The following is a 9,268-nucleotide window of genomic DNA, read 5'->3' on the forward strand; positions in this document are numbered from 1 at the left end:
TCATCACATGTCCAAGTATTCAGTAAAATACTTCTTCGAACTGACATGGAGACTCTTGGCAGAAATTCTAATTTTTCACTCAGTTTTGAGACACTCGGCAAAAACCCTCCAGCTCCTGGTCCTTTTCCTACGGTGACTACATCACATTAGACCTCAATCTTTGAGCCTCTTGATTTCAGAAATTCATCGCCTTCAACTGCAGAGGCATATTTGGTCAGGCCATTGGAAAGTAGCTGCGAGAATATAATCAGTTCTGAAAAAAAGAAACTGCATGAACTTCCTAGGTACAGAAATGAAGATTACAGGCTTTGAAGAAGGTTCTTTCAAGCCAGAAGAGGTCCAAATGAACTCAACAAGTAGAGGAAGATGTCGGAAGCAAAGATCACGGCAGTGATGCTACCGAGGTCATGTCACAATGACGACTAGTGATGGGAGTGAGCTATTTTTTAATACCAAGATGCTGGTCTCTCATAATAAGAAAGGACATCTTAAAAACACTTGGTTCAATCCTCTTTCTGAGGCTTGACTCTCCTGACTCAGCTCTTCCAAGAGACCACATAGGAACTCCCACGGACTATGTCTCAAAACGATGGATCTTTTGCTTGGATCTTCTAATTTTTAGGTAGTTTATCCTTTTATGGAACTGAAACCAGACCTGATCCACCTAAGGAAAACAGAAAACAAGAACAGAAGAGCAGGTACCAAATGATGTAATACTCACAGGGGAAGAGTTAAGAAAAGGAAAAGACCTTTCCTTTACTAATGGGATAACGAATGATGGAGCAGATTTGGGAGATTTTGTTTTCTGTAATATGCAGAGAGAGTTTTCCACCCCTAAAGGTTTTACTCCTTGCTAATTCTAACCATTCCCCAGAGGGCAATTTCCTTTAGCTAAATAAGGTTCCTCAGGTGTAATGAACTGTAAAAGAGATAAATAGGCTCTTGTTTCCTTGTGAAACTATCACAGAGGAAGAGCAGTTGAAGCATCTTGCTTTCTTTAGCCCGGGGAAAGTGGAGCAGAGGCTCTCCAACCAGGGGCAGGCTTTGAAGTCCAACTCCGGGTTACCAGCCTTCACGGCAACAGGAAGGATGCAGGGAGACAGAGGATGAACTCCTCACGATGTTCCTCCTATGCTCAAAAGATTCTAACACAGTCCAGGAACTCTTGAAAGAGACCGCTCGATCATTAAAGCACCTCTCATTTCAAGGATAAGTGTTCTGTGAGATAATATTAACTCACCAGATCTGTCATTTCAGAGAAACGTGGCCCATTTATAAATGAGTGACGAACTCCATGCAGGATTCAGTGACCTCTGGGAGTTGTCTACCGAAGTGTGGGCTCCACTAATATTTCTTCAAAGACGGAAAAACCTAATTTCTCTTAAAAAAATCTAGCTGATCTCCCATAGCTGGCCTGAGAAGCCTGCACTGAGGCCCTGGGCTTTTCATCTGGGCAAAGCTGGCAGGCGCAGTAGGAACAGTTATCCTTTGTAGGAAGATTATGAGAATAAATTCTCTCTCATGGCCCTAACAAATCTATATGGGGAATAGGTACACAAACACCTGCTTTAGAAAGGATTAAGGTATTTATAGCAGGTCTTCCTGAGCCTGGGAAATAGAACAGTACCTGTGAACAAGTGGAAACCAAAAAACATTATTAAGCTAAAAACATATTCAGATTTGCTTCCCTATGTTTAAATCATTCAATAAAATGAAAACAGCTCCCACCCCTCATACCACCACCTTATTTTGATCCTCATACAAAATGAGCTGTGTTTCCACAACACCAAGCCTTTGAAAGAAGGGTGAATAATTCAGTCTAACATCTGCATGCCAGTCAACAAGGTTGCCAAAAATCTGAATATTCTGAATGATCTGGATCACTAGCCATTTCTCCCTCTTTATTTCTCCAGACTCCCTAAAACGATACCTAGTAAAATTACATTTAAAATCTAACTCTAAAGCATCCTACACATATAAAGTGCAGCCATTATCGAGGGCTCATTGCTCTAAAAAATTGGTATGAATCCTTTTAGAAACATTTTGAGTAAAGAAACACCTTCTTGACCATAAATCAATGCTAAAACTGTGTATTTCCTCACCATCACCTCTCCCACATTGAATGTTATAGGAGAAACTTAGGAAAACAGGAGAGGAAAAACAATAAATGATATCATGTTGCTTTGAAACGAGAACTGGTAACATGGGGCAAGGGGGGGAACAGATGGGAAAGAAATGTATCCGGGGAGGATGATTTTTGTTTAAATAAGTTCATAATATGTGAAATGAACGATGGAAACTGACAGGGGAAGTGGAGGATCATTGTTTGAATAGCATCAATATAAACACAGATGCAAAAGCAATTGGCCTGGGAGACGGAAGAGCCTAGTCTGAATAATGTTGTGTACCAATAAAAGCCATAAAAGGGGGAAAAATATATAGAGTAGGCAATTATTTCTGTGATGCTTGAAGATGTACATTTCTACAGATATCAAGGGGAAAAGTAAATATGCCTCAGCGATTCCTTAGTTGGCTATTTTTGCCACAGTTTGTAATTCTTCCAGGTTTCACCAAATCACGACTTGCCTGTCTGCCTGACTGTATGCTAAGCAGTCCTCTGTCTTAGGATGAAAGCAAGCATAGAGGGGTCAGTCCTGGGAAATATAAAATACGGAGATGTGAAAGGTGCAAAGGTTCCGCCACCTGCCAGCCCTGGCCGACATCCGGTCCAGTCAGTGAGGAGCACAGATGCTCAGAGCGGGCAGAGGACTGGGCAGTGGTCCTTCCTCCACTCACCGGCCCGCCCACCCTTCTCGTGCTCCGGGGAGCCTCACTGCCCTGTGCCTTCTAGAACAAAATGTGTTGGTTATGTGGTCATATTTATCAAATATGTCGGCAGGAAGGAGCAGCGACTCCCCACTAGCCCTTCTTAGTATTCCAATAGTCTGTGCAAAAATCTTTGATTGTATCTGTACCAGTTTGTACTAAGCACGATATGCCTGACAGGCACTGTGGAAAGTACATTATCTGCTTCATCTCATTTGATCTTCTCAACAACTTATGATGCAGGCTGATTATTGCCCCCCAACCCATTTTACAGATAGGAAAAACAAGGCAAAGAGACATTTAATTAGTTGGCCAAAACAAGGGAGCTATTAAGGAGAGTCAGATGCTGGTTTCCTGAAGTTTATAGCCGGCTGCCATAATTGATCTTACAAGCATGATGTTATTGGGAGGGATGTGGGCAAAGTTCACACTAACCCCAATCTTCCTTTCAGAGGTGCCTGAAATGTCATCATTAATAATTCAACATCTTCATACATTTCTTTCTTCTTGCAGGGCTCATTTTGCAAGGGACTGATGTCTTTAAAAAGTGCTTTCATCGACTTTCTTCCATGACAATTAAGACTCCGAAAAACCTGGGAGATGTAAACCCCAGAGGGCGCATTACAAGGAAGAAGAAGAAAAGAGAAGGCACCAACTTCATTGTGATCCATGGGCAAGTCTTGTGAGGAGGAAAGAAAGTAAACAATATAGGAAAGATTTTGATTACACTTTGTCTGGGGACTTCCCTGGTGGTCCAGTGGTGGAGATTCCAAGCTTCCAATGTAAGGGACATGGGTTCAATACCTGTTTGGAGAATTAAGATTCCACAGCCAAAACAAAACCAAAAAAGAAAAAAGAGAGAGAGAGAGTTTATGTCTAATTCCCAAATAAAAGACAATGGCATGGTTGTAACCAAGCAGGACCCTATGGTGCCTTTCTAGAACAGACTCATCCCCCATATTCTCTCCTGTAGCTCCTGCCTGAAGTACCTACAAGATAGCATGTGAGTCCTCACTCACTTCAGTCGTGTCCGACTCTTTGCCACCATGGACTGTAACCTGCCAGGCTCCTCCGTCCACAGGATTCTCCAGGCAAGAATACTGGAGTGGGTTGCATGCCCTCCTCCAGGGGATCTTCCCAACTCAGGGATCGAACCCATGTCTCTGGCATCTCCTGCGGTGCAGGCAGATTCTTTACCCACTGAGCCACCTGGGAAGCCCAGCTACACAAGAGTATCTGATACTTACCTCCTGAGCTGTTTTTCAGACACTAAAGCCATCACCAAATGGAAGAAAGTAACTACTTGATGATTATGGGCAGGTAGCCCCCAGATGTTCTGGTCCCCAAGGGTTAATGGTGCCAATTGCCCTGTGATTTCAACATCGCTCAATCAGAGGTCTGTGCATGAGCGGATCACATAGCCTGGGCTGCCACTCTCTCACCTTGCCTTTAAAACTGCTTTGCTGAAACCCTTCAGGGAGCTCAGAGTTTGGGGCGGTGGTGGTGCATGAGCCACCTCTTCTCCTGGCACGGCCCTGCAATAAACTCTTCTCTGCTCCAGACTCTGATGCTCTGGTTGGTTTGGCTTCACTGTGCATTGCGCACAAACCGCATTTGGTAACATGGTCAGTAGCAAGAAGCTAGGGAATGCCTTTCCTCAGAGACGTTTAAGGTGAAAGACCTCTCTTGGATGAGTTGAAGAGCATCTTGCCGGAAGACAGAAGATGGGCAAAACAGGTGGTCTTCAGAAGGGGTTCTTGCTGCCGGTATCCTGGGCGCTGTCCTACACTGATTGGCTGTCCACCTGGAGCTTTATGAGTCAGACCCAGCCTACCTCATCTTATTTCTATTGTGTGGGCATAAGCAGCTTTTCTCTCTGAGGAGGGTCACTGGGGAAAAGCAATTCTCTTGCAAGAAAGAATAAACAGAAAGGAAGGGGAAAAGTGCTTTGTTGTTTACTGAAAGGGGCAGAGGCATCATAAAGATGACAAGCAATAGTCTCTTCACTAGGGTGAGAACACGTCTGGTTGATCTGATGTGTGTCTGTCCTGGCAGCCTTGTCTGAAGAGAGCAAACTGCGTTCACTGGCTCATAAGGTACTCCGGTAAAGGAATTGCCTTCTTCCAAATCGAAGTATTATTTTCTTTCACCGATTGCAATTTGTAGTTCAATGAACAATGATTGGATTTTATTTGAAATCCTTTTTTTTTTTTTTCGTTCTTTGAAACCTCTTAGATGGTGCAGCTCTCAGCCCCAACCCCCCGAGCATATAGACTTATTTGCCAAGTGAAGCCAGAGATTTGCGACACAAAACAAATCAGAGAAGCTTTTTCTTCCCCTGCCTTACAGGAAATGTGCCCGAGACTGCAAGTCCCTTAGGCAAGATGAATTAACTGCATGGCCGTCTGAATCCCACCTCATGGAGTGTTCAGCAGCTTCTCAGCGCTTCTCTGCCTTTGTGCCATGGGTTCAGGCTGGTCCCTTTGCTGGAACACTAGTGACTCCATATATTCCAAGGTTCCCAGCCTGACATGATAAAGTGTGTTTGAGTAACGATTTGAGATGTTACCTCGCATATTGTTTTCTTTTTTGTTATATTTATTATCTTTTATTGAAGCATAGTTGATTTACAATGGGTTGATTTCAGATGTATAGAAAAGTGATTTTATATATATATATATATATATATGTTCTTTTTCAGATTCTTTTCCATTATAGGTTATAACAAGATGTTGAATATAGTTTACTGAGCTACAGAATAAGTCCTTTCTTTTTCATCTATTTGATATACCGTAGCATGCATATGTTAATCCCAAACTCTTAATTTATCCCCCCTTTCCTTTTTTGTAACCATAAGCTTATTTTCTATCTCTGTGAGTTTGTTTCTGTTTTGTAAGTAAGTTCATTTGTATCATTTTTTTCATATTCTACATATAAGTGATATTACACGGTATTTGTCTTTGTCTAATTTATTTCATATGACAGTCTCCAGGTTCATTCATGTTGCTGCCAGTGACATTATTTCACTCTGTTTTATGGCTGAGTAAGATATGCTTATACATCGGGCTCGCCTGGTGGCTCAGTGATAAAGAACACGCCAGCCAGTGCAGGAGACACAGGTCTCTGGGTGGGGAAGAGCCCCAGGAGAAGGATATGGCAATCCACTCCAGTGTTCTTGCCTGAGAAATCCCATGGACAGTGGGCTATAGTCCGTGGAGCCACAAAGAATCTGACGTGATTGACTAAACAATATCAACAGATACACACACACACACACACACACACACACACACACACACGCATATGACACGTCTTCTTGTCTTCTTTACCCATTCATCTGTTGATGAACACTTAGGTTGCTTCCATATCTTGCCTATTGTAAATAGAGCTGCTATGAACCCTGGGATGCATATATCTTTCCAAACTCAATTTTTCATCTTTTTCTGATATATGGCATATTATTTTCTTTATTCCTTTGTAAACACTCCTGTTTCTCCTGTTGACAAGGGGTCACATTTAAAGCCAGAGCCAGAGAACACGGATGCCACATTGTCAGCTTCGAAGACGAAGTGCAGAGATTCTGCTGTAAGACAGAAGACGTAAGAAAAGGAATGCTCCTAAGTACGACCATCTCTACCTCAGCGCCCGCCCCCCCCTCCAAGATAGGGAGAGGGAGAAAAGAGGTGAAGATCTGCGAAGAAAGATGTGGATCTATCTTTGTGTCATCCCCTAAATATCACCGGATATTTTGGAAGAGAGGACTGGAACAAGAGATACAGCCTTCCACCTCCTTTCCAGAAACCCCTGTGGCTTTGGACAAGTGAACGGTAAATCACAGAGGCTGTGCAGGGGTGTGTCAGGGGACAGCAGAGACCGACCCCTCACAGCCCCGTGGCCTTTATGCCATCAAAGAGTGATTCAGATGTAAGTGATCCAAGCTAGGAAGGGCGGATGGAGAACAGGAGCCTGGAGTTCTGAAGGAAAATAAAGAATAGCCCTTAGGAGCCCCGATGGTGGAGGCGATAGCAAAACCAAAATTATTTCGGTGAATGAGAATGAATGATTAATATTTACAGTGGGCTGTGAAGAAGGCTCCCGAAGGACCCGCTGTTCACATTATACACGAAAGGATGATAGTTCAGAAGAAAGCAGGCTGAATCTGGGAAATGAGTGGCCCCGGCCCAGACTACACCACAGTGAGACCATTGCAAAAACACCCTCCTTCCCAGTTAAAAATCAGCGCCAAGGAAGAGGGAGAGGAGAAAGCTGAAAGGGAGAACGTTTTCCAACCTAGATCGTAGCCCTGTTTGCCGGAGAAGTTGCTCCATAGGACCAAGTGTACTTGATGATGATGTATTAAGTTTTCACATCAAGTGGACTGAGGGCTCAGATTCAGAACATTAAATTGGTTTTAAGGAAAATGAAGAAATTTATTTTTGTTCACCTGAGCCTGTGTCTCTGAAAACTCATATCCAACAAATAGGTTATGCTCCATGGAGAGGCTTATATTACATATTGTTAGGAAAGGATGTGACTAAGGATGTATCAGTAAAATCACACGAGCTTCCCATCATTAGCACTTAAACCCAGCACCTCCGTGAGCCCTGAAGGAATCTGAGTTGCTCAAATAAACTCTTCCACACTAAGCAATGATTGCTATGAGAGATAAAAGTTTTAGCCTCAGCTCGGCTAACTGCAAGGCATCATCTCATTAAGATTCTTCCCCCCAATTAATTATGCAGATGGGCTATTGATTATTAATTAGAACATTTAGTGATGCTATTAAGAACTTAGAAGATAAATCTTTTTGACTTGTATTTAACTGGTAGATTATATAAGCAATAAAGAATACATGAGCAATAGCTGCATAATTACATTTTATGAATAGCAGAAACCTGTAAGGGATGTGGAGAGACTTAATTGACATTTAACAAGATAACTACAGCAAATTAATTAGGAATTATCTGCTAAAATATGAATTAACTTCTAATAATATTTTAACCAGCTACTCTGTGATGCTAGCATCTTCTTATTGTTGCTAAATACCTAAATAAAATATCCTGCTGGTTAAGATGAGAGTGCTAATTTGTCTTCCAAATAATCAATCATGTTTTATTGAGATTTATTGTGTAATCAGGACATATTAGAGAACAAAGGAAGTATAGCGATAGTTCCCACTATCATGAGAGGCACATCAAGTTGAAAGGAAAGAAGCCATCACAGTGAAATGGTCGGAACAAGAATCTGAGTGGGATCTCTCATCCTGACCCACTTTACCTCTTTAAGCCTCCGTTTTCTCATCTATAAATTGGGAATGATAATACCTAACTTGAAATTTGTTGTGTAAATGCCTGTTTCAGTGTCTGGTTCTTAGGAGTCTTTCAATAAATATTAGCTTCATTCTAATCTGTGTGTGATACTGAGAAGACAATGCAACCAGGAAGAGCGATTCTTACGGACAAAAGGACATGTGCCCCAGTTATTCAGCGAAGCTGTGTTTGTAAGCCCCTAAACACTGCAACAATCTAATAATGCTCATCAAGCACGTAATAGTCAAACAGTGACAGATTCTCACCACAGAGGAGCACCCACCAGACAGCTCATCCCGGTGGGCTAACGTGGAGAGATGTCTAGTGATTTTACAGAACACTTATGAGTAAAGTGTACACTTGTATGATGCCATTTATATTAAAATGGCCACATGCAATATAAACATTACAAACCTCTGTGGGTACATATATGTGGATATAAAAACACCAGAAATATCTGGAAGTATACACCCCAAATATTAATCCACTTCTCATCTATATAACGGGGAAAGAACCATGATTGGAGTAAGTGATCAAGGGGACCTTAGCCATCTCTACGAAATTTCATTTTTAAAGAATTTATAGAATTAGGAGTGTAGATTACCATACACACACTACTATTAAAATAGGCAAACAGCAAGGACCTACTATGCAACACAGGGAGCTATACTCAATATCTTGCAATAATCTATAATAGAAGAGAATCTGAAAAATAAGGCATACATATGTATGTAAAACTGAATCTTTGCTGTATACTTGAAACTAACACAACATTGTAAATTAACAATATCGCAATAAAAAGAAAGATAGAATCTGTACATTATATCACTCGTGTAATTAAAATTTAAATTACTTTTTAAATGAGATGAGAACCCACATGAGTTTTAGAGGGCTTTGTGGGCTATAAAGGATGGGGAGATGCAGCAGGAAGGAGAAGGTGGCGAACATTCACTGTGTTCCCGCCCAGGCTTCTGACATGACATACACCCTGGGAAACACAGCATAGGTGGGGCAGACAGAGATCAGGCAGACTGCAGCAGGAAATCAAGGGAAATGACTGAGCGGATTACAAGGGACATAATACGGACACCGGGCAGGTGGCTCGGTGCCTGGGAAAAGACTGTGAAGTATCT

General features: G+C 42.0%; 1 long non-coding RNA gene across 2 annotated transcripts; it reads right to left on the reverse strand.

Moving 5' to 3' along the window:
- Positions 1-3,170: 3,170 nt before the first annotated feature.
- Positions 3,171-4,597, reverse strand: LOC110130234 (uncharacterized). 2 transcript variants are annotated; one of them, XR_002311781.2, is made up of 2 exons: positions 4,269-4,597; positions 3,171-3,419 (listed from the first exon to the last, which is right to left on the reverse strand). It is a non-coding gene; the product is annotated as an uncharacterized lncRNA (long non-coding RNA). The 2 variants fall into 2 exon arrangements; XR_002311780.2 differs by having other exon boundaries at positions 4,074-4,597.
- Positions 4,598-9,268: the final 4,671 nt, after the last annotated feature.

The sequence above is a fragment of the Odocoileus virginianus genome, chromosome 11, assembly GCF_023699985.2.
Source record: "Odocoileus virginianus isolate 20LAN1187 ecotype Illinois chromosome 11, Ovbor_1.2, whole genome shotgun sequence".
NCBI classification, from domain to species: Eukaryota; Metazoa; Chordata; class Mammalia; order Artiodactyla; family Cervidae; genus Odocoileus; species Odocoileus virginianus.